At 39.3% G+C, this 27,395-nt stretch overlaps 1 protein-coding gene across 3 annotated transcripts in view; it reads left to right on the top strand.

Moving 5' to 3' along the window:
* Positions 1-762: 762 nt before the first annotated feature.
* The window catches only part of LOC124184777 (limbic system-associated membrane protein-like), a 53,938-nt gene continuing 27,305 nt past the window's right edge, over positions 763-27,395 (top strand). For 2 of the 3 annotated variants that reach the window (XM_046574856.1, XM_046574859.1), the window contains exon 1: positions 910-1,509. The gene's annotated coding sequence lies outside the window, so the exon portion shown is untranslated. The other variant, XM_046574858.1, reaches the window with a different exon arrangement.

Genomic DNA, 27,395 nt, shown 5'->3' with positions numbered 1-27,395 from the left:
ATTCTAAACAAGCACGTCAATTGCAATACATAAGTAATTAAGCCAGGATCGTTAAGCTTCTTCAGCTTCAACATTATTCAACTTTTCCAGATATCCCGGTATAAAAACAAGCATTTTTCAACAGTTATCTGTGAAAAGTAACAACGTTTCGTAAGTTATACTTAACTTCTGTAAAAACAAAAGTTCCCAACAAATTTCCGGAAGCAGAATAATCGTAATTAGTCGTAATACACGATTCGAGATGAAAGAAGCGGCGGATGATTTAGTCGAGTTGAATTTCTCCAAAGAGACTTAACTTCCATAATTCACTTTTCCAAAAATTTTCCTTAATTCTTTTATATCTAGGTCACAGTGAAAAATTTTAGACGTGTTACTGCACAGTCCGTAACTGTTTTAATTTCTTAGAAAATAACCCAAAGATGCATAGATCCAGTTGGGTAAAATCCAAAGAGTGAAATTTTCCTGCGTGTATCGAATCGGAAAAGCTCAGTTTCCGGCGCAGGGCGAAAGGGGGAAAAGGCTGCGGCGCAAACGATCCGCTAAAACTGTGCAGGAACGCAGGGATGCTGCAACCGCGGGTTAAATCTCACCCCGAAAAAGAGGGTGCGGAACGCGAAGACGAGCGATCGGATGGCGGTGACGACGCACCGAATGACGCGTCCCGTGCACGGAGAAACGACCCTTGAAAAGTCCCCGAAGTAGAGGGCATGCGCAAAATCCCGGGTGCAGGTCGGCCGGAGGTTAGTCAGTGGCGAACCCCGCGGCAAGTAGCGCGTCTCTCGGAAAGAAACGAAGCAGCGAAAGTTGTTTCGAATACGCGAAACAATGCACCGCTTGTTTTATTTTTTAAACAAACCGCGAAGGCGATGCTTTCGATAATCGCGTTGAACATATACGTGTATGTATTATGTATAATTATAAATAGATATAGATATTTTTTTTCGTTCAACTCTTACGTCTCGAAGAAATTTTCCTCATGTAATATCCGTAGAAACGAGGAAAGAGTACTTTTAGTAATAAGTAACGGATCGAAAAGTGACTGACTGATTGGCGAAAAATTGTGAATTATTTTCAGTGTACAATTTGGGTGCATGTGATATTATATTTTACGCTGCAGCGTGTGCAACGGGATTATTACCGTACGTTAATTTGTTGTTAACTGAGGGTGGAACGTTTTACGAAAAGTAGAATCTGTGGATGGCGGTGCGGAAAAGAGAGAGGGAGGAGAGGAAGTTTGCGAATGTTGAAAAGTTTTTTATTTCAATTTTTCTTTTATTTTCAAACCTTAAAAACTTTGCAGTTTTTCGAACGAGGAACAATCAACGTAATTGTGACGATCGTACAGCTTGCGCGAAGACTTAATCAACGCGACCTGTGTTAAGCTTAAAAGTTTTTCACACTTATTTATACATGTAACGTGTGTATAATGAACACACGCCTGTAAATTGTCGACGTGCCCGTGCAACACGAACATCGAGACTTACGCCTTGGGGAAAGCGTGTTTTGCAGGTACATATCATTAATCATTTTAAAACGGCTTTATTATACCCGCGGCTGGGTGTATTTTTCACAAGCTGGATACACAATCTCTGAGGATTAAGAATATTCACCGTATCATAAGCTTTCCGCATGCTTTCTTGAAATATCAGGGTTTGAAGAGAACGGATACAGTAAGTAAGAGAATTTGACATCAGAAGTTTACACGAATCAAAATATAGATCCGCGATCCAAGGATAATACAAATCTTGAAATTGCGAATCGTGTTCTGAAGCACGAAAATTTTTAGATTTTCGAGAAAATCGGTAATTTCAGACTAACGTTCGTCAGCAATTGATAATTTAACATTTGATAAAAAGTTTTTACGGGCATGAGCGAATTCTTTTAACATTATTTGCCCGTTTGAATATCTAATTTATTAAAATCAGATTTTACGACGTGTGCCGAAAATAATTTAAATGTAAATTTTTTCATTAGAAAGATTCGAGAAGGTCATTTTTAATCTAAAAGAACTGCGTCACCTTTCCAGGATTAACCGTTTTTCGTTATACATATTATTACATACACGTATAAAAATATCTGAACAAAAGCTGCGCACATTGATTGAAAAAAAAAAAAAAATAATGGTTAAAATGCAAATAATCCTTCCGCCTAATTCCGCCGAGTTCAAAGCTTGTTTGAAATTGAAGAATAGAAAGTGGGAGAGCTTTTCAATTCTTCATTAACTAATTATCTGCACACGATTGTTGAATACAGATACAATATTTTGGCACGCAACGAAAATAAAACTCTATTATTTAGATCGGAAATACAACTACGGTGATCGTTGAAAACAGAAATCGATAAAACTTGAAACTTTCTATTAGCGAAATTTGTCATTTTCTCGGTTCGTTAATTACAGGGTAACTGGCGTGCGTTCATGCGAAAGTTCCTGGTTAATTAATTCGACTAATTAATGACCGGTTGACCACATCGACAGGAATTTAATATAAATTATAACATGTATACATCGCTGAATACGACATCATGCTTTACTGTGGGTTAACTAGCGAAATATAGGCAAACTCATGTGGAAATTATACAGTAATCATTACTTTGACATCAAACACTGTGAAGAGTTCGTTTCCAAGTATTAATATGTCGTCAAACGCAACGCGGTCAATAATTACCAGCCACTTGCAGTATTCCACAGAATTTCTGAGTAATCGATGCATAGAGATACGGAATGCTCCGCTGAAAATAAATGGCAGATTAATGTTACCAACGATACGGTAGATAAATTTACAGACCTTGGGATTATCTTTAAACATCGACTTTTCACCGATCAGCATTAACTGAGTTAATGAAAAGAATTACTTTCCACGATATTTAAACTTAACTCCTTCGTCTGCAGCGTCACTCGGATGCGACTTGCGAATTTTAAGCACGATAAAAACAAAATCCCAACAGACGAGGCGTTTCGAGATTGTAGCTTGAGAAATCATCAGTTTTATAAAATCTTCGGCAATTCTAACCGGGTCGATTAACCGTAATCCGAGCGTTTGGTTGCTCGGTTTTGTCGCAATTATACCAGAAATCGCATTGCTTTGAAGGGCGTACATCCTGCCGTGAAAAAACGCATTCGCAGAAGGTGTAGGGAAGATATTAAAGAACGAAGATGGAACAACAGTGATGATAAAAGAGTCACAAAGACGCCTTTCATCACTGTCGAAGCTCAGGATAAACTAGGTTAAGCTTCCGCATCTCGAAAATTTTCTTCGTTTCTCCGTCCCGTCCGTTTACCTGCCGGAAACAGAGACCGCGGTACATTACCGAGACTTTCATCACTATCGAGAAATTGCCAAGCTTGCAACTTTGGCCCCCTGAAGCCCTGAAATCCCCTGTCAAACTCAGCTTCGAAATACACAACGCTTCAAAGTTTCAACTTTGAACACACGCTCGCTGCAGTAAGCATACCTCGACTACTACCACATGATACCCACCGTCCAACTCGTATGATCCTGTACGTTAGAAAGCCGTGAAAATATCGGCTAAACATCAACCAGTTGCATTACTTTCGAAACTCGGATTATTTCCACGTCATGTAACGCACGAGTATGTACATACATTGTATAATATACACGGTGCGTTATGTGCGCGGTTATGAGTTACGCAACAATTTCTTACGGCTGTTTTACCTCTGATCTCACATTTATCTTCCACGTGTCATTAAACGCAGCTTTTCTTTGACCCAAGAGTAAGAAGAAGAAACGTTTGAGCCGCCGTACGTTGCGGACTCCTTTTTTGCTTCTGTAAACCTAATATCGAGTAAAGTGTTAGCTCCGTCGACTGTGACGTGAAATCTGTCAGCCCAACGACCCCAATGCACGATCCCCCGGTTTAAGCTAGGGTGCCAACCTCGGTGTCGTGTTCGGACCGAGTCAAGTACAGTGTTTTCCTTTTCATAAATGCACACTTTCCCGCTGCTAGCGATTCTATTTATACAACGTCATTGGCGTACCGAAGTTGAGAATTTACTGTGATTTTCATCATCTTACATCAGAAGCCAAACTCTGTTGGAAAAATCTTTTCCAAAATCCGTGTCGACTAAGGATTATAGTTTTCAGCTCACTGACAGGAGTGAGCTTAATGCGCCACTGAACTGGATTGTCATATATTTCCTCGTTGAAGTGTCCGATAACGGGGATACAAATCCGACTAAGAAAATCTTTAAACCGTAGCTTAAATAAAAGTGTACGTCCTTAACTCAGTCATTGCTAACGTACACGGAGAGAAAAATCTGAGAAAAATTACCCTGCTGTTACTATGATCGTGATGTAAGAGACACCTAATGCAGTTTTTACGGTGCTGCATCAGAAAAATGCGTCGTCACATTTTAAATTTTGTGCTGCCGAAATACATAGTTTCTAAGCAAGGTGGTAATTTTTTTCATAAAAACCTATAATTTTTGTTACATGCATCAATAAAAAATGCATTAGGTGTCTTTTACATCACGATTATAGACAGCAGGGTAATTTTTCTCAGATTTTTCTCTCCGTGCAGATCGATGATAATGTTTATTGTGAATAATTATGAATAAATACTATACACTATATTTGAGTAATTTGCATAGACGACATGGGCCTGTACGAATGAATACATTGAATTCACATATGTAAAAGTATATAGCATATAAAAACATGTAAAAGTAGTCGAGTCACTTGAATATAAAAGTTCGCTTATCCAAGCTCAGTTGTGTATATATATATATATATATATATATATATATATATATATATATATATATATATATACATATGATTTTTTAACGTGAAATCCCCTCTTAATTTTAATATTCGCCCGTGCCTTAAAGGCCCTTTCAAGGAGTTGAAATCGATTAGGAGTGTTTGTCAAGGTAAAAAATTTAAAAAAATAAGTTTTACATAGTTTTTCTTGCAAAAATCAATGCCGTTATCCGTATTTCGACAGCGTTACTTTTTTGACATGAAATAGATACGAGAAAATTGAAAAATAATCGCATCCAAAAACCTCAACGCTAGATTGGCAATAATTACGTTCCGAGATGTTACATTGATTTCCAGCTCATTTTTGTAGAAGTTTCAACTTTTTCACATTATGATTTTTCTTAAAACATTCCTTATTTCTGCTTCTTAAATTCAAATCAAATAATCTCTCATTTTATTTGACTAAAAACGATTATTTTATACGTATTTATTAGCGATTAATAACATATCAAAATTTCAGCTTTTTATCTCATTGATCTAATTTCCGTATCACCTTAAGAAATTCAGACAAATGTGCGAAATGCTGTAAAATTACTTTCACGTTAGTTTAAGTTGCCACACAATTTTATTTCATTGTTCATATGCAAATGATTAAAAAATTGATAGGAAAAAAATCGATTTTAACTCCTTTAAAGGACATTTGGGGCACGGATTAATATTAAAATTCAGAGTGGATTTCACTTTTAAAAATAATTTTTTAATATTCCACGTCAATTTAAGGGGTGAGAGAAGAAAAATGTTTTTTTTAACAATACTAAGGGTGACCCTAATGTACATACATAAGTTTCCATATGTTATCAAAACATATCAGGGTATTAGGTTTCGAGGTTAACCACAGGTAAGGTAAGTGTACTGGCTATTGACCCTGTCCCAATTATCGAACTTTTTTAGTCGTATCTGTTCTATCCTTAGTTCTAAAATTATGAAAAAATAAAGTTGCAGTGTCTAGCCCTCTATTAATTGGGTTTAGTCATCGCACAATTCATACTTTGTGCCGTCAATTTACAATTTTTAAAATAAAAGGGTCAATAACTGGGTCTAAACGTGTCAATAACTGGTACACTTACCTTATAATTCAAGACTTGATGACGTATTAACCTTCCAGCGGGCGCGCTGTCGCAAAATTTACAACAAATGCGCTTTATCGCTTTCCCCACTTTTACCACTTATTGTTAGTCGCAAGCATCGAGCTCCGAGCGTCAATGAAAAGCGATTACACTTCACGTTTTGGTCTACTGAAACGAATCTGAGAGATCGCGCTCGAAATAAAAATTTGTCAATGCAAGCTCTTTTCCTTTTAAATCTGGATTGGAATTCCGGCAGTGTTTCTGTAAGCTTCGTCCATTCGAATTAAAACTTAAGTATGGAATTGACATGAATCCATAATTGTTCCGAATCTTGGGATCTCTTTTTACCAATCATGGATGTATGCAGTTCTATCCAGTCCGTGAATACTCGCTCCTCGTCAATAATTTTGTTAAAAAGACATTCTACGTAGAGTATCCAATTGTCGAATAAGTTTTTATAAAAATCGTTATCGAGGGCATCCGTGCCGGGTGCTTTGCATTTTTTATACTGATTATAATGTCTTCACGTGTAACCGAAATGTCTAGTAAAGGACGTCTCGCGTCACTAATTTGATAATCAAAGGTTTGTCGAGTAGGGAAAAGAGTTTCGAAGTGTCGTTTTCAGTACCTTTTCCTTTGTAATTTAGGTCTAAATCTGTTAACAATTTACCAAATTTTTTCTCTGTCCCGGGTATTATTAACTGTTTCTGATAAATTATCTTAGAAAAGTTTTTTTTTTTTTAGTTTTCAATCATTTTAAGTAATCCCATTTATAATTTATGTATTGATTGAAGGTATTAGCTTAAGATCATTCTTTCGGCACTTTCGAAGACATCTCCTCACCTCTCGCCTTTTGTTTGTTTTTTTTTTCAAAAGGTTTATTGGTAAGGTTTTTTGTACCTTATATGCGTATTCCCTGTTTTCAGTGGCCAAACGCAATGGGTATATTTAAAATTTAAAAATCGGGAATTATTTTCAAATAAACCAATTACACGCAGCCAAGTTCACTACACTTGAGCCAAGCAGGCCATGATAAGTAAATTTTTCGGGTGTATCGCTCTCAGATCAACCGTTTGCAATGACTACCGTCACTGAGTGATTTTATTGGCCTATTCCGTTAGATCCGACCAATCAAATCACTTAGTGTACACGAGAAGTCTATCATTTAGTTCAACGTTGAATGTCCAGAATCTGTAGTGCTTATGACGTCACAAAATATATACATGACAAGCCAGTTCCGCGGCATCTTAATTCGTTCGTTTCCAATTGATTTGATCCGTAAAATTAATTGGAAAACCTCGAAATAAGGTTACTTCAATACCAAATTACAATATGATTACCATGATTTTTAAAGTACGATGAATTGTTCGTTGGTAACATTTTGACCGTTCGTAAGGTCTACCTAAACACAGAAATTCTTGCCAAACTCTAGGTCCCCTGTAATACTCCGTGTGCAATCATCTTGCAAATACGTGCCAAACTTCGCTGGCTGTTTGAAATTCATGTGCAGTGCAGCAGAGTTACTCTACCTAAATTCCCGTTGCCAATAAACCGGATGAACAGTGCGAATGAGAAGACAATAGATTTTTGTCGTGCAAAGAGAAGGCGAACAACTGCAACGCCTGGTTTATTCCTGCACACGTCGAGTGGCCGGGATTGAACAAAAGGCGCCTCAATCGGCATGGCAGGGAAACGTATGTCGGATAAATCGATCGAGAGAATTCTATAGGCATAACGAGGATTTTTCTTTCCGTTTTTTCCTCTTCTATCAGTGTCCGTACCTATCCGCTACCGGTGACCGGACGCGGGGGTTTAATTTGTGATTGCGGTGCATCGAGAGATGCATTCGAACGTCCAATTACAGCTCGATGGTTACGGCCGAGCAGCACGTGGACCTGAATACCTACGGACATTTTCCACTACCGATGGGAAGAGAAAGAGAAATTTGTCCGATCAAACCGTCAAGTTTGGTTGGAAAAAACCGATTCAGTTCAGCTTGTTGAGTTCGTAAAGTTTCTCTTGTACAGATTAACCAGTCTCAATGAAACATAAGACCGTGTTTGATGATGAGAGTCAGTTTGTAGCCTATTTTTTTATAGATATAAATTCAAGGCAGCAAAACGAAGGTACGATTAATTGCAGGAGTTTTTCTGCGCCTTGTAACTCGTGCTATTAAGTGAAAACTGAGATCAGCTGATTGCTTTTGCCGGCGCCATGTTGGACCGCAATAAGCTACTTCGGAAAATCTTTGATAACTAAGTTCAGACACACGAAGACGAGCAAGATAATTGAAACTGCGAAAAGAGTCACTTATAATAATTCTTGCGTTCAACGTAACTTTTTTTTCCGGTAATGTTTTGTTGTTTCTCTCGGTTTATTATAGGTAAATATATTGCGTTTGATAAGTAACCAGAACGTTCCCGTGAACCGTAAAAAAGATCTCGTCAAATCGGCAAACATATTTTCTCTCCATTTCCGTCTCGAGGAAAAGTTCCTTGCGACCGAAGTTTGTGTTATTCAGAACGAAGGAAAAGAAGAAAAGTATAAAAATATTCCGCAGTTTCGAGATATATATAATACTTATATAAATGGCGAATAAACTTTTTTCACATAACTGCACTTATATTTTTCTTTTGATAGAGTGAGAACTACCCAAAGTCCGACGCCATATTTAGAGCGCGGATGTATAGGAGTTGCAGCTCGCAAGCTTTCGAGGCGAAGAACAAAGAAAGTTTCTATCTAGGTCTCGTCACAACTACCGTTTCCCGGTCTGGAGTTTATACACCTACCGCCGAGTTTCACCTGGAGTGAAAAGTAATTTCAGATCGTACCGCGACCAGTGAATAAAAATTCGATTCGATTATCCGGCATCGACGAGGATCGTAGAGAAAGAGAAACAAGTTATATATACAAAAGTCCTCGTTGAAAAAATTACCATTCCATCCGCAGGAATTGTGTGACAGTGGAATTTACGATCGCGAGACGTCGAGTCATTTCGTTGAAAATTAATACAAAATAAACGTTTATTTTATCTTCGCCGTTGCTTTATAGATAACCGAATATTAAACCGATTCGAGAAACGCTTGCCTAGGTTGATTTCGTCGACGAAAAACTAACACGCGAGGATACTGAGATCGGTTATAAAACCAAGCGCAGAACAGACTTGCGGGATATATTTTTGCGCATACTTTTTGCGGAAAAAACGCGTGGCTTCTAATCCTACTGTTTTCGAGCAGGGAGCTTTTCCTACCCTCGGCACAAAGTTTCGTGTTCATTCCAACGTCTGCGTTAAATCTGGGGATGCGAATAACGGAAACAAGGTTTACCGTTATGATTAGAGGAAGCTTATAATGTTCCTAACAACCTGCTAGATATATCTCGGGAGATACAAATTGCTTCTTGGAATTACGGAACAAGGTGGGGAAATTTCTCCAAATAACAAGACAAAGCGAACAAACCACATCGCAATAAATACAAAGTGCGAAAAACCATTGCTTGGACGGTCGGAACAATTGGATAGAAATAATTAATATAAAGAAAAAACGGTAACGATGACTTGATTGGTGGTCGTTTTTACAGTAAAGGATATTGTTTTCACGTGGAATTGTGCCGAATTACTAAAACACGAACGCGTTGAACGCGATGTCGTACCTGCCAACTTATCGATGAATCTGGTTCAAGAATTTCAGTCTTGTTTTATGGTAATTACGAATTCCCCTCTCGAGATGACTATTTGCATATTTAAGCTTCCGCGAAAATGCAAACGTCAGTTTATTTTAAAAGGATCAGAGTCTACCGCGCCTCCTTCACCTCGCTGCAGGAACGGGAAGGCATCGCGGCCTTCGAGAGTGCAATTTTCAGACAATTTCAGGTAATAACTTTTGCATGCAAAATTGCAGTAATCCATTTTCGCACCGAGTAGAGGTATATAATGCGGCACAAGACTCTGGGATTGCCGTTTTCCTCTCTCCTCATCACGCCCAGGCCTGTCCATCTACCTCTTATAATCCAAACGGGTCAATAGCAATTGCTAAAATTGCCCGATCGGAGCCCGCCTGAACATATGTGCAAAACTTTCTTACACATCGTACGAATCGTTCGATGATTACTTACACCTGATTTTACTAGACGATAGCTATAGTACATATAACGATTTCAGTATCCGTGTAGCTACTTGATTTGTATCATACGATTACTCGCATGGAAAAACATATGAACGTCTCTACGTACGGAGCGCGTAATTCGAGTAATAATCAGACTATTTATCAATCGTCGAAGTTACGTATTTTATTCTCATCGTGTTATAGATCTACATATTTTTTTTAATGCTTGGTTAACCGCGCGGTATTAACACGCATGGTTTTTACATCCATTTTTTATACAAAATTAAACCCACCTACCGTTTAGGATAAGTAAATTATAAATGAAAGAAGGGTAGAAAAACTAGGAAAGGAGATGCAAAATATTTGGAATATTTTAGTAACATGCGAAAGGAAAATCGTACGAGACTCTCGACTTTTTAAAAACAAATAACGTTGGTACCTATTTGATGTTAAAAATTATGAACGCTGTACTAAATCTATCACCCCTCCATCAGCTATGTACCGTACGTGATGCGCGTTCCTTAAAGATATCAATACCTACTCACAGCGTTATCTGTACGTAAGTTGAGGTATTCAGGAATCGATATTTTCCTACTTTTATGTGGTATCTTTTCATATTGTTGACAACTAAGTATTCCTGCGGGATAAACTCTGCCGAGTGAAGTTTGTATCATGCATATATAATAATTGTTGATAGATCAGCATATTTATAATACCGTAAGGGTTTGATCTCCGGTTTGTGCTGATTTTTGCGTTCATTTCCTTTTTTCACTTAAATATTAAATATTAATATTACTTAAGCACATTCGTGTGAAGAGTACAGACTACAAGCATGATCGTCAATGAATCTTACACCCCTCAAAATGTACAAGATTTAGGAAATAATATAATACTCTTACGACTTTCTTTCTTTCTTTTTCGATAGGTGAAAAGTACAGTTATAACTTCCGCGCATCCGAAAATACGATTTTTGATCGAAACGAAGATTTGGACTAATATCCCGAGGTAAATCCTGCGAAGTTGATAGAAGGGTGAAGAATGAACGCGCTGCACGTGCAGACAACGCGTTACATCGGCGTTACGCGCATTCTCTACCTACGAATATTGGCGTAACGCAATTTCGAACACATCTGCCAGGCTCATAAAATATTCCCTTTCTCGTGTTCCCGAAGGGCCGGGGGGATCCTGCAATGCATCGATTCGATCCCCGGGCGGTAACCTCAAAGTGCGGTTAGTCACGCGGGGAGAAATAAGGAAGCTAAACCGATTACACGCTGATTGGCTAATCTATGCACCCTCTCGGCCGCATATATGGCCCGAGGCGAATCGCATGTATAAAACGGAGGCAGATGTCGCCGGGGATATATCGCGGAAAGAGCTCGGGATGCGTCTAACGACGTCGAAGAGGCGAAGAGAGGAGAGGAGAGGAGAGGAGAGGAGAGCGGAGAAAATGCGAGACCCGAAGTCCGTTGAGGGGGTGGCGGTTAGGCAGATGAGAGGGCGGAAAGGGGGCGTGGAGAGAAAAACGCGGTGGATTACGCGGGTCATTTGCTTTATCTTTTTAAGCCATTCGCAGGGGAATAGACGCGGGGATAGGAAATAAGCCGCGGATCCGGGGGCTAATAATGAATAATTGCGAATTATTGACCCTCGGCCAATTCGCGAAGAACCGACGAGTTCAGGGTGTGCTTCGGGCAGCCATGGGGTGATTTCGCTTCCACCATCCCCCTGCATTCTTCTGCACTCGGAAAAATATCGGTCGTGACGACCAGAATTCGATCCCGGAAACGAAGTTTCAGGGTTAACGTACATCCGATCAAACATTATTTTCACACGACCGAAACGTTTGGTTGATTTTATAGTGCGCGGAAAACAAAATGGTTTCGTAATGACTGAGCAAAGGTTTGGCACCGCAATCCCATAGATTTTGTCGCAGTTGCGAAATGAGATTTACAAAGTGAAATGATTTTATGAAGATTGAAAAATGATTGTGCAATTGTTGTGACTGGAAAATTATCGTTTCATTGTAATTTATGCTATGTGAACTAAGCGACACATCAAACAACGACGGAGAAATATGCCATTGTGAATTGACTAGCTGATTCAACGGTACTAGACCATTAATGATTTAGTTCTGTTGATTATACCAGACAGATGCCTGGTATCCCTCTTAACAACTGATCGTCCTACTTCTCTTGCGAGAAAGGATTTTTCACGCGTGATAGAGATTATTTTTCTATTTCAACAATAAATTTTGCAGATTTACGATGCGAGATATTACTTGATATCCATAATCAATGAGTAGCTATCGTGATTTCGTGGACTGTATGAGACGATTCAATTGAATCTATCAGGTATTCAAAATTTGATTGATATGTACCGTGAAAAAAGTATCATCTCACTAAATTGACTAAACTAAAATTTCGATATTTCGTATTTATAAGTATATATTATACAATTAAATTGTTTTTTCTATTTTGCAACAGTTATTTCATTAATTTTGGTATTTACAACAAAATATTGTGTTCTTACGCAAAAATTTATATATATCTATAAAAGGCGTCGACAAATTGACCTTTTTAAAAAGTAAAAAGTTTTCTCAGTTCCTGTTCCGGCTTATTCCGCGAAAATATTGTACAACCAATGTTGAAATATTCCATTTTCTTCTCAGGTCTTACGAATCTTACAGGTTTTCAAAAAGACAGAGTTGCCGTTTACCGTTTCAACATCGAAAACTCCGTTTTACACTGTTAAGTCATCCAGGAAGCAATCTCAACGGAGTTGAAAAATTTCGAAAGTTGGTCCCTAGGATTTGTCGAACAAAAGCAAGTAACGGAAACTGATAAATAAGCAGGTTCGATTTTCGCTCCTGATCTGAACCCGGCTAGCAAACTGCTCTCCCGATAGATAGCCGCGTGGCTTCAGCGAGAGTAAATTTCGAGACGCGTGACACGGCCGGGGAACGAGGAACAAGGATCTAGAAGTCGGGAATACGGATGTTTCTCCATTAGACTCCCACGTCGCTCGGGCGAAGATTCTTATTGAAAATCGACTGATCTGAGCCACTATTCTCCCGCTATTTATCGGCGTGTGAGCGTCGGATGAAAAGGAGAGAATGGGAGGGTTCGCGGAGAGTGGAAAGGAGCGGCGAGCAAACGTCGTCCGCAGGGCCTCTGACAGCTATGGAACTCAAGAATTATCTTGATCCTTGGCGAACTCCTTCCGGGCCAGGACGCGCGTCCTTTCAGAACTAGGAAGCCAACTGCTTTCAGAATCTGATACCATTTCAACGGCAGGGGGGGGGGGGGGGGTTGTTTTCCTTTTTATTGAATTCTAGTAATATGAGCACAGTGAATTCCCGATGTACTTCAAGCGTTAGTTTCATTTTTCGCTAAATCGAAATACTTTTTATTACAACAACACTGCTTAATCTTCGGCGTTACGTTCCATGGCAATCAGACTCTCTCCGATACGTTATAAACGATTTATATCTGACCTGCATTACTCACCAAATACGGACGAAAATAAAGCCTGGGTGATCGATAAATGAGGCACAGTATAAAAATATCGTTTCTTCGCCGTCGATTCATGCTCATAGGTCGAATTTTTAGAATTAGCTTCAACATCGATTTATTCTATTTTGCACGTCACGATAAATATGTTCTAGTATTTTTTGGATTACAGAAAATTTCTTACCAAATTAAAACTGTATTATACACCTTCAAATCTGAACCTCCAGAGTTAAAATCGTTCGAAATTGGAGCTTCGATCAATCTCAGACATTCGTAATTCATTCGAAACTCTGAAACAGTGAATGAAATGGACGATAACGAGATTCCTCGAATCCCAGTCGATGAGTTTGCGCAGAAAACGAACCGATCGATTCCTCCTTGTTAATGGGTGAAGGATTTAATTACGGGGTACAACATATAGGCTAGTTGCACTGCGAGCGTGATAAGCTCTGGTGAAACTAGGAATCGGGGCTAAATCCATACAGGCTCACCCCTTTACAACCCTGTCGCTGTTCTCCCCGCGCTTGTAGGGTTATCGATTAGATATCAGGATTAAGGTAATCCTGTTCTACTAGGTAGATGTAGGTACCCAGAAGGCAGGCTTATCTCGTTTTTGTGCGGTTTCCACTCGGGTCCCGTGCCACCCTTCAATCCGTCAATAACCGACCGGGTAAAACGGTTAATTACTCAATTCTTTCGCCGCGTTGCACCGAATAAACTTTATCCTTTCCGATCCTCCGTTCAGGAAATTTAGGGCGGATTCGAGATTCAGTTTCACCATTCAAATGGAATGTCATTTTTTAATTTCAGAAGTTGTTTGTCTTGTATTGTCAGGCTTACGTACGCCCATAAATTGTACGTAATTGCGGTAATAAATTCTGTGAAAAATACTTTTTTCGGAAATATATTATCCCACCGCTGCCACCCAATTTACGTCTACTTTAGAACGGTTCAAATTGAGAATTGATAGGAAGATAGGTGATGAAAGGTCGATTTCTCAACGTCAATATCGGATTTTATGAGGAACTAATGTGTCTTTATTATCGCATAATATGTCTCGGCAAAGTTTTAAAATATTAAATTCTGAAAAAATTGAGAATTGATTCATCTGATTTTCCGCCCCGCGAAAAATAAGAATTCAGTCAGTTCTATAAATGCGAAAACCATACAGGTATAACGAATGAAATTTTAATTAGCTGCAACGATGTTTCTGTTTCATCGGGAAGAATTTCCCTGTAGGAGATTACATTTTTTTCTACGAAGCTCAGAATTTAATAAATAATTTTTCACGACTGTTCTTTCTCGACTCTCGTGTAGCCAGTTGACGACTGCATAAACGCACATCCGTGTCACCCGGAGCTGAGAGGGAGAAGGCGAACACCAACCATTCACCCTTGTCACCCGATTCCTGTCTCCGTCTGACGTTGGAATTTCTTTCATTAAATTAACACTGCAAGGCTTGGTCCGCTTATTATTTTTCGTGTGTTGCAACACTTTTCATAGGACGTTTTGAACACTGTTGGAGATGATTTACGTGCGTGAAAAATTCCCTGTATTGATTACAACGCGTTTCTGAAGTTGATCACTTTGAAGTAAACCAAAATTTGCTAGGCTCTTTTATGGAATCAAATTAACGTTGACGGAATTTTACGTGCTGGGAATTTTTGAGTTTATGATTTTAACCGTGCGACTGTTTATTGACATTCGTCAAAGTGTAAATATTCATGCCTGAAATATAGATTCATTTCCATTGTATTGAAAATTGTACTTGACTTGTTCACTTTACTTGATTGATCCTTGAGTGGACACGTTTAAAATCCCAAGCTTCGATAAAGTTTCATGAAACAAGTATGTTCCTGTCTGTTTTTATTGATCGAACTCGATATGTTTGCAGATATCAGTTTTGAAAACAAGTCAATAATTGGTGTTCTGTAAAAATTTCCTAGAGTCACATTTAAACTTTCAACAAAATATAAAACAATTCCGCAGCTTTTTTTACAGCACGAAGGACAAAAGCTGCTACACAATTCACGATTATATAATGAACCGTCACTTTATACTATTAATTTACAAAAATTAGTTGATTGGAAAACAGTGATAAATATGTTGAAACCTCCTGTACAATTTGTAAAATTGAATTTCTATACAATTGAAAATTCATCTGAACCATTAAATTGCGTTTTCTATGGCACCAAAGAACAGGTGTGAAATTATTTCCGATTATTGTGAGAGGACTTGTGAATGATGAACCTTTTCGAAGAACGCCAATTTTTCATGACATCGAATCCAATCGATCAAAACCTATAATAAAACGTTTGCCTCGTGAAGCTTGATTTGTGGTTGAAAATTTCACATTGATCAAAAAAAAAAAATATATAACATGCGTATCGCGCTTGAAGTTTCCATCGGATCGCTGCCCACGTGAAAATGCGAAAAGCGATTAAATGAAATGTTGAAAGCTGCGTCAACATTCATCTAAAGATATATTTTCTTCAAACGAGATGAATTCCTAAGTAAACCTTTGGTGATATTTAAAAGTAAATGTAAGGAGAGTGGGTCGTGTAGCTATGTAGGTGAAAACAACGAGGAAAATTTCAACATTTCAGGCCCGCGACAAAAATCCGGCAATCACTTTGAGTCGGAATCCGCGTCCTTTGAGGGAAGACGGACGACGGTTTGTTCCGTCGATCGTCGCGGGAAGAGCACCGCGAACTGAGCCGCCAATCAAAACATCGGTGCAAAAGGAGGAGCGTCCATTTGTTACGTTAAGCTCTAACCGCGTCGGGAGTGACAATGAGTAAGTCAGAAACCTGACACTGCATAATGTACGCGGCAGTCTATTTCCCATGGGCTTAAGGGGTCCCGGAAACACGTCATATCGCCGTAAGACTTTCTCGTGTTCACAGGACCCGGGCAACCAGCCCGACTAGCAGGACTACCAAGCGAACAGAAGTCCTGCTCCTCGCCTCGCCCAGTTTCGGGCTAATCCCACAGCGGTCCCCTCGACTGGTTGAAGCGCGTCTGTCTATTTCTACATTTGTCAGCGTCGGATGGTCGCCGGAGAATTTGCACGAATTCTCGTTACAGTTTCGCCGTTCCGCAATCAGCGTTTCCCAGCCGTCATACACGTGTAGGCGGTAACGTACGCGGAGGTCCGACGTACCCCGCCGGATTACCTCCGGCAGCTTAAAAACCTGCTGCGTGGTGGGCGTTGCTGTTTCCTGACTAGCGAGAAAAAAACGTACGTAGAAAAATACTGGAGGATTGAAAAAGCGGAGAGAACGGGACGGAAAGAGAGAGAGAGAGAGAGAAAAAAAGGGAGGTAAAAAAAAACAGAACGGGGCAACCGTCGCTCAGCTTTCGAATCGTTGCAACAATTGAAAATCCCGTAGAGCTTTCAGCCGCCCCGCGTTTCGCGGCAACCCCTCCACCCCCTCTGCCCGCCTACCCCATCCATTGTGCGATATGGACGTGCTTCGATGAAAGAGAATCCGCGAATCGTTAGCATTGTTTACAATTAAGCCATCGCGAACGACGCAACGGCTGCAGGTACACTCCCTGATACTGTGTATACGTGTTGAAACCCTCCCCCCATCCCTCAGTTTAGCGTACGTGCGTAAATTTTGCGAGTTTCCCGCGGTAAAGCCACCGGCTCAGAGAGATCGATTGATGCGATGCAATTCAACAATTTGTCCTTCCCCATCCGTCTTCCGGCCTCACTCGAAAGCTCCGCACCGTTTTACTGTTCGCCATTAATTGTTGATCACCCGGGGAGCCTGCACCGGACGTCAAACTGTTCTCGTTCACCTCCTCGTTACGCTTGCAGGTAGACATTTATCGATGGATGGATTCGCAATTTGCCCTTTATCATCAAGTTAATTGATTCACATTTTAGATTGAGTTTCAGTTTTTCAATGCTATTCATGCTACTTGTTGTTACAGAGGAACAAAGTATGTCTTAAGGGAAAGCATTTGGAACTTTTATTTCTCTCTTGAACTAATTGTAAGAAGATTATTTTGATATCATTCGTCGAAGCGAAGTTCACAAAACTAAGGGAAGAATATAACTATATCGGCTACTAGTTTCATTCGGTAAACGTTACTGATATGTGTATAATTTCAATTCGCATAAAAATTCACGATCGTCAGGGGAAATATTATTTGGGACTGATTTGACAACGTGAATAACACAGGCGGCTGAATGGGGTTGAAAATTTGTTATACCGCGAGAATTTCGAACGGTCGGCGACGTCTGGCGGCAATCCGAGAAACTTGTAACATATTTTTGTTTCGTTTCAACCGAATAACAACATCTTAATATTTTCCAGTATTAAATAACTCCGTCGACACTTTGCAATTAACATGAAAACCTTCGAATTTATGTTAAATTTACCCTTTAACATACGTAATCAGACTCTAAATAAAATCGCAACAAGTGCGAATCGTGTCAATATTGAAAACGTGTCAGTTATTTTAACACTTCAAGAAGTATAATAACATTCTCAAATCACAAATGATTTGAAAGGGTATTGAAATGGTCTGATCGTTCCGCTTGGTGACCCAACTCACAATCAGCCTATCCAGACGGTACTGGTTCGATCGTCAAAGCATAGCGTGCGTGTGTCATTGTCCAATAGAATCAGCATGCATTCTATTGGAAATTATCACCCGGCTACATCGTTTCCCATCAATTCCTGTAGTCAGCCATTCGTCGGTCGTCATCCGGTATTATTGCCAATAGCGGAAAATACAGCCTGTAACAACGCCGCCGCTGTGACTGCAGAATAATCACACGTGAAGCCACCTGAATAAGGGCAGAAAAATGAAATATTTTGTTCGCCCTCGCAGTGTCGCTACACACGGTATTGAAATTTTCGTATTTATTTAACGATATCCACCAGACGTTCGCGAATTTTCCAGCTGCTGGTCGTTCGTGTGCAATTCAACTTTTTCGTCAGAACAGATGAAAAAAAAATAAACAATACGCTTCCGTGGAGAGAATATTTTGAGATTCAACTTTTTCAAAACATTTTTTACATTTCAATCAACTTGACACTTTGTGCCAACGATGAATATTTATGTTACAAATAAATCAAATATAACGCGAACGTGATCATGGATGAATAAAAAATGATTCAGGTATCTTTTGTTGTTAGAAGTAAGTCTGAAATAATCGAGTATTTCAACAATACGTACGACACAGACGCTCACACACGTACGTTCTTAGATTAGAGGTATGCTACTGGAACCGAGCTTTTTTGACGAAGGATCACAAAGCCGGCCGAGTTTTCAAACAATTACTTATCGATCCGCTGACGCAATACACGAAGAATGAAATTGCCCCGTGGGAAGTGGACCGGTATAAAAATAGCCAGACGAAAGCTTGCAAAGAGAAAAAAATAAATAAATAAAAGAAGAACGTCCTACACTTGCCAAAATTAGATACTTTTTATTAATTTTGTTACGAGATGCAGGTACATCAAGTATTTCTCAAATTATTATATTCGTAAACTACGAAGATATCTTTAAAAATGTAAACGAAAAGCTCAGATATGGATGTTTTGGTATAAGTCGCATCAAAAGATGAAGTTTAAAATCTAATGCATTCGTTCGATTTCACTTTACGACGACACATTTTATTCAGAAGACTACTTTTCATGAATTCATTGAAATTCTTTTTTCTATTTTTTCTATGGCATTGTTAATCATTTATTTTACAACATTATACTAGTATTGATTGTAAACAACGTAAATAGCAATATCGAATACTGCAAACTGAAAAATTAAGAGAAAAAGCCGTTTTAGTGATTTCGTAGAAAACTAACGAATCTAATAATTTTTTTTAACAATTTTAGAGTGATATGTGAAACAAACTATTGATATCTAAGCTTCTGTTAAACATTCCAGTATTTTCTATTCTTCTATTTTCAAAAAGATCTCTAAAGCATACGAGTACAATAATTTATTACAATAACATAAATAAAAAGTATCAATTACTGGCCAACCAACCTCCGTAAATCGCCGGATTGAAAAATATATTGCACGTTCAAATCCGCGTACCTAAGCTCATCAACTTTTCCATAATGAACTCTGTACACTTCCAAAACAACCTGTCAATTTTCCTGGGTGTAAGCTAGCGCCATAATTCCTCCGGAGACAAGTCACCCCGTATTTCACCCCCTCGCAACCCTCGAATTTCAGGCGTCGTGTCAAATAGGGGGTGAGAATGCGGACCCTCCCAGTCCCTGTTGTACGAGAGGCAAAGAATGTTAGCAGGGTTGCCGTTGTAAATGAATCGCGGGGAGAATTCCGGGGCGTGTACACATGAACACCGCTGACATTCACCGTAAACGGGACGCAGCCGGGCTGCAGAAGCTGTCTAACGAATTCTTTTCTCCGCGGAATAAGAGCCAATCCGGTCAACTGTACAGGGTGTACCTAGTAAACGCCACAGCATGTTGGGTTGCCTACCACAGAGGGGAACATATATCGGTAAAACAGAGCCACTGAGTCATATAATCACTTCAACTTGACTCCGGAATTCGGTCGCTGGACGCTTCAGCATTGGTAATAAACAACGAAACAACTGCTTGACCAAATCTAAACAACTAGGCAACAGGGGCGGTTCGAGCTCGCTCGTGAGAACTTCAACTTCGCTACTTGTCGATAACTCGGTAGGTCTGTATTACCGATATTTGGTTCCCTGAGTGGTAGGCAGCCCAACATACATCGACCTTTACTCAGAAACAGCCCGTATATTTTACCGCGTAGCGGCTGCAAAGTGGAGGACTGACGCCGAGGCCTCACTGCCATGCGCATTCCGTGCACCGTGAAATTGAAAGAATTTTGATCATGGTGAAGATCAAGGCGACTTGAGGCGGATGCAGAAGAAACTTGCTAGTGGAAAGCGGAAAATGTATGGGCGGAACCGTGAATCATTCACATTATGCAGCGGTTGATGCAGCCTGCAAGTTTAACGTTTGTACTTTATACCAAGGATTTTAGCGGAGATCGGATCGCGGGGCTTTGCGAGGGAAGAAAATGATTAATAACGTCAGCTTCCCATTGTGTGACGTCATCATCCACCCCTCGCCTCCCTCCAACGCCCAACGTCCATGGTTATACCTTCTTTGTGCCGCAGCGGTAATAAAACACATTCAGGTCGCCCTGCAGGTCTCCAGCGGATGACGAGGGACGGTCCACACAGGATGGACGACCGGCTCTTGTCTAGGGGATCTCGAAGAGACTCGTTAATTTCAACGTGCCCGTGTAACCTGCGTGTTATTTCAGGAACGATGCCAAGGCGCTCTGACGTGATTGCGATAAATTTACGAGGTGAAAAACAACCGTTCACATTTCGCAGATCGGAATCGCGGGAACGAAAAGGTACTCAGAATACTAAAAGTCGGCTGATTGCTGTTCTTGATCGAATCAAATGGTCTGAGAGGGATTTGGTCAGGTTGAACACTCGTTGAACATTGTTTACTCAGAAATCGCTGTCAAAGTTCGTTTGCTCACATTCTGATTTCTGATCAAGATTAGGGAGGATCGTCAGACCAGAAATTCAATCGGCTTATCAGACAAATCCAATTGTAACACGCCTATAGATCTTTTCAACCAAAGAAGTCAATATTTTTATTCGAGGAAATAAATTCAAAATTCGCAAAAAAAAATCACAGCAAGTATGACAAGCTTCACAAAGTCACTATGAAGATATCAGAAAATTTAAGACATTTTTGTAGGAATAATGAACTTTTTAAAACACTGCATATTTTTATGAGGGAGGATTCATTTGTTTTGATTTTTTCAAACAATGAGTATCGAATTGGATTTGCTCGCAAACTTACTCCCTATATAACTTCATAAAACTTGAACATCAACTTAAACTCATTTGAACTCTTCAACGAGAATATTTTGAGAATTTAGTACCACACTATTGACTCATCTTGAAAGATTTTTGCACACTTTTCATTTTAAGACAAGAAGCTATGAAAAATCGTTGAAGTTGAAAAACGTTCTCTTTACATCAAAGGTAGCCAATTCTGCATGATTAGAGTTGAACTCACATTATTGGTTCCATTCAGCGATGGAAGATTCGTATAAATACGTGCACACAGATGTGATTTGACATCTTACGCGTGTGTGACGATATCGTGTCCGCTTAATGGAAGGAAGATACGTTCACTCAATGTACGTATATACCTATAATATATCATGTAAAGCCAGGAACGAGTGGTGAAATAAAGGAGGTACAAATCCGTTTTCGGGGGGCTGCTTTGCATGAAACCTTTATACATCCGTGCTCCCGTTATTACTTCTTTACAGGGCGCTTTTGTTGTCAACCTCATCCTGTTGTGTTGCAGGTATAACAAAGCGTATCCGTTACCCACATTTTTAGATCATTATAACCCTGCGTATTCGCGTAGTAGCATGACCAACGAGAAGGGAAAAAATGCCTCAATTCCACTGCAGTCAACGAGCATGCATATTTTCCAAGCCTCGCATCTTTCGGACCTCATGATGCCTGATTTTTTTGAAACGTCAGGCTGCTTAATTGATTAATCCCTGGTGATTGGCTTATCAATGTCAAAATTTGTCAAACCTGCTTTGAAAATGATCTACTTTTTACTGCGAGTGAGACTCTAATAACTATCACAAAAATTTCGAGTAGGTGAAACGTGTGAAAAAACTCTGAAATTCGCAACTGAAATATTAACGACTTGTTTAGTACTCGCAGAATAAGGTGTTGAAAAGACTTTAATAACAAAAAGAAACTCTTCTTTCGAAGATTCGTGTATTTCGGTTTCAAAATAGGCACTTTTGTCGAATATTTCGTTCCATCTATCAACTAATCTCTAAAAATAAACGCGTTACATATACACGCATGCGTTCCTGAAAATGCAAACGTGACATTTTACCGACGCTTAGCCAAGATGTAAAACTTTTCTAGAATGTCAGTATAGGAATCTGTGTCCAGAGCCGGTTTTGCTGTTCTACTACCTTATGTTTAAAATTCCATTAATTTAAAAGAAGCAAGCAAACTGGAAAAAGTCAGTACCGCCTTCAAAGCGATCGTTGCGCACCGTCTTTATACCTATGCACATGTATCGCGTATACGTAAATCAACGCACATTTCCAGATTTACAAGGGTACAGTTTTAATCGTGCAATTCATTTTAATCTTACTATCAATCCCCTCTTGGAATTTCTACGCTGGTTTTTAGGCCCTTGCTTTTCTCATGGCAAACACCTCACTCTCTCGGCTTCAATGACCGATCATTTCCCCCGTCATTAAAAGCTCCGCGAGTGCTCGCGAGGACCCTTCTTCCATATTTACGCTCATCGTTGTTTGAGTACCAGTCGAGGGTTGCTGCGTAGGTGGCTCATATCATTTTGCACCATCGGTAGGTTCACGTTGATAAAAATAAAACGGGGCAAATCGATTAATCAAATACTAAACGAAGAACAAATCAGCGGGAAATCAATGATTTAAAATGCGCACTGTACCCGAAGGGCCAAATGCTACATTTATTTAGAGACGGACATTTCAGCCGAATGAAATTCAGCGGGGAATGAAATTTCCCGAATTACACACTTTGCTCACGGTATGTACATACCTACTGGCCCGTACCTAATGGGAAGAGATCTCGTTGAATCCGCAAACGTACGAGCGCGTATCCGGGATTAAGAAATCAACGTCAAATTACACGCACCGGGATAAAGTGGCGGTTACGGTTTCAGGAGATCCCGCGTGGCTAGTTCTTATCTCGAATAATAATCGGGCTACTATACTTTGCTTCGAAACAAGACATTAGGTGGATTGAGTGAGCTTTTCTTATCAGAAAATACCCCGGCCCTTTCCTTGCGTCAAGGTTTTACCCTGGCCGCGATTACTTTTTATGTCGAACACTATAAAGATACGAAAGTCAATTTTTTTTCGTCGAATATGTACGTTTTCTGGGCGACGATTTCTTGCCCGATTAATTCGGTTCCAATCAAGTCTGTGTGTAATTGATATAAAATTGTGCTATCAGCAAATTTTTACACACGTATAATTTTTAGAAATTCATTTCACTTTCGAAGCGCGGATCTCTCAGTTTAATACTGGTGACAAAACTATAACGTCGAAAAATATTTGCATAAAAACGAACGATAATAGAGCAAGCTGGAAGGTTAAAACAAATAAGAAAATTCCTGAAAGAATATAATAATTACAAAAAGGACTGCAATTGTCCTCGACGTCGCCTCATTAACTTCAAGTACTTTATACAGTGTATTTACCTTCAATTAGAGTCTTGAAAGTATGTATGTGCAGTTGAAACAGGCCTGATGAGCTGGATACCCTCGTTTTAAGGGCGAGCTTACCGAGTCCCTTTCTTTATTTCGCCCGTTTCCTTCTCCTCGCTCTGCCTGCGGTCCTTGGGTGAGTATGAAAACGAGTTTGGCGCAAAATGATTCGATAATAGCCCGACCCTCCGTCTGGCCGCCCGGTAATCTCGCCCAGGATACGGTGCAGACCCTCGCCAAGCTCGTCTTTTACAGGGGTCGGGGTGTATTTTCCGCTATACAGCTTTCATTCCTCGAGTGCCTTCTCTAATAAAATTAGAATACAAAAAAAAAAGTTAAAAGACAAAGCGAAACGTTGGCGGGGTGGGGAGGGGGGGGGGGGGGGGATGAAAAAAGAGAAAAAGTAATGGACAAAAATAAAGTTAAGATTCCCTCGCGACCGCGAATTTCCTCCCGAGATACCGGAAAAACAACGACCGTTGTAAATTTAAATCCAACTGTAGGGAATTGTCGGCAGGACATTTATTCTCTTCGAAATGATCATCCTAGACGAAATGGCTTGAAGGGATAAAAAAAAAAAAAAAAAATGTTCGATCAATTTCGCAGATTTTCAGTATTGCGGCAACTCTCGCAAAACTCTTATCGAGCCAAAGGTGCGTCCTTGACTTGGAATGTCGATGGGTCATAAAAGAACGTGGTTGCAGATCTTAATCCGGGACGTGCCTGAAAGAAAGTCGATCGAGTCCGTCAGACGACGCCAAGGTTATAAGGGTTCCTCGAACTTTCTTATGCACGGATAGTTCATTTGTGGAAAAATTTCAGAACACCTGAAAAGTGTACTCGATTGCTGCGCTGAGAAAAATTTCATTTGTTGTAGTAACTAGAAAAAATTCAGTAAAATAGCTATCGTTAAAAAAACTGTTTGAATTACGAAAAACGAGGTACACGTAACCATTTTGCGCTATTGTCGATCCTTTTTTGGTAATTGCAACGCAAAATTAGTTTCTGAGGCTTACTCTACTTTTTTAGTTAAATAAGGCTTTAACGTCAATTTATCGTTGCACAAGCATTAAATTTTCGCAACAGTTACAAGAAAATATAGTAACAGTTATCGCAATGAGATAGAATAGTAAGGGATACTAGACTTTCTGGTAACAGCCACAAAACTAATTTTCATTTTCTACCTATAACTATATTTTTCGATTGTGGTAAAAACTGAAAATAGTTAAAGACTGAGCGGTAACCGGAACCAAAAATTTATCTCAGTGTGTAGCGAATTGTTTTCTGATAAAAACCTCACATTACTGATCAAATTTGATGATACGTTCGCTTCGACGTTGTAAGAATGAAAATGAAAGTCATAAAATACACACCTTCTATAGTCATTTGTGTCTTCAAATTTGACTAGCTTCCATTCAAATTTTTCTGGAACTTCTTGCGGAAATTGACAGGCTTCGTTAATTATTTCATTGAACATTTTCACTTCATACCCATACATAGTTTTCAACTGAATGCCATTTAGCTTTTGTTGAACATTCAAACGGTAAAAAAGAAATAGAATAGAATAAAATGGTGAGATAGCGCGAGGCTGAAAAGTTACTTGCACTGTTAAAAACCTCGATATCTTTAAATAAAATTTGTCGCGCATCTTCCGCTGATATACATACCTATATTGAATACAACAAGTTTGAATAGAATTAAAGAAATTTTCAACCATTTTCTTTTTTTCGAAATTCGAATTTTGTTAAAAAAAAAAACTGTTTCCTATTCACCCCATCGCAAGAGGTTTCATCAGACATAGATGCGAAGGCGATTGAGTGAATCCGATTGCGTGCATTAATTTTCTTTTCTTTTTTTTGACACAATTACGGCCTGGCAGCAGGAAATCGTACCGAACCCCGAAGCAGTTCGGCAAAATGAAGCCGCCAGTGCCAGGATCGCGAAACACAGATTGGGCGTTACTAGTCACAGCTCGGCGATGGCTGGAAATGACTTTACTATACTTGAATCACAGCCACGAAATCTCAACGCTGCGCTCCGAGTTTCTTCGAGGTTAAAAACTCCGAGGATTTACTAGCCTTTTATGAAACACTCTTAAATCGATCGCACCCCCGCAGCCGAATACGATTACAGATGGAAATATTAAATAGAATCACGCGAAGATATCGGGTGGGCGAGAAATTTAAATATCATTGTTTTGATAAAAACGACGTTGCATTAAGACAAATCTTTCCACTCCATTAAAAGTTAAAAATTTCTTAAACATTTATAGAAGCTGCAGGTTGTTTCGATCCTCGGAAATTTGAAGGAATATACGTATTTTTTCCTAGTATTTATACCGATTGAATGGTACCTTTCATAATCGGTTGGAAATAATTGTTTTGAATGTTATGTTTCAAATTATACCATTTTATGAAAAATCGTTTTTAAAGAAAACCATTTTAAACGCTCTGCTTTGATTATACATTCTTAAAAGCATTTTTTACTCATTGTCAGTCCTGGTTAACGTGGAATTAGGGACTCTATAACATCAGGTATAAATTTGGCAAAAGTAAAACTGGGATAACGGAGAAACGAGCGGTAAATATAAATAAAAACTTGCGGCTAACCGTGACTTTGGTTAACAGCGGGGTAATTTGTCTTCGTTTAAAAATCATAAAACACGGTGCAGACGTTCCAAAATCGCCCGTCAAGCTAATTCCACCGAAATCCTTGTTGCACGTACGTATAATAATCTCCGTATATATTCGAATACAAGGTTTATACCTACACAGAATATATGAATAAATGTATGGGACGTGCGTTTTTTAGAAATGAACGCCGATTAAGTCATACCCTCAGGATACGAACACAAATATAGGTATGGTACACACAATGCATACATTCCAGACGTCGTTCACCTGGTTAAAATTGCGGCAAAAAATTCTGCCGGCACAAGTCCGAGGCGATTTCCTTAGATCCGCATCTATGCAAGCATGTTTTTCAACCCTTTCGGGGAAAAAAGTCAACGGAGTGCAAGTCGAGCGTGAATCGCGACGGCACGTGCCTTATCATATAGTATACAGATTCGAAGCAGGCTGGGGATACGGTTATATGTGAGGCATTCCATGCCAAATCGATCAGGGTCTGGCCCTTCATCTCTCTGATTTGGCTCGCGATTTTTTTGTATGATTGTTTCGACTCTCGAGGGCACTCGGTTTTTTTTTTTTTTTTTTTGTTTCCTAAATCTTCCGAATCGATTTGAATTATCTACAATTTTTAAAAACGAAATTATTAATCGATACAATTTAAAAATCTGAAATATCATTTATCAAGTATCAAAATTTTTAAGCCTTGAGTCAAAGTGGACTGGCTCTTCCTTTTAATTTGACAAAAAGTGAAGAAAAGTTTTTTGATATATTTTCTTCGACCTTTATTCGAAATTTTTTTATCAAATTAGAAAGAAAATTCAGTCCACTCCAGCTCAAAGCTTAAAAATTTTGATACACGACACATGATTTTTCAGATTTTCAAATTGTGCCGATCAATATGATCGTTTCTAAAAATTCTAAATGGTTAAAATCGGTTCGAAAATACTTGAAGAAAAAAAACTGCGTGTTTTCGAGAGTCGAAACAATCGTATAAAAAATCGAACACCAAATCGGAG

This window comes from Neodiprion fabricii, chromosome 6 (genome assembly GCF_021155785.1).
Source record: "Neodiprion fabricii isolate iyNeoFabr1 chromosome 6, iyNeoFabr1.1, whole genome shotgun sequence".
NCBI classification, from domain to species: domain Eukaryota; kingdom Metazoa; phylum Arthropoda; class Insecta; order Hymenoptera; family Diprionidae; genus Neodiprion; species Neodiprion fabricii.
Note: the sequence above shows the minus strand (reverse complement) of the source record. Positions and strands in the feature narration are given on the sequence as shown.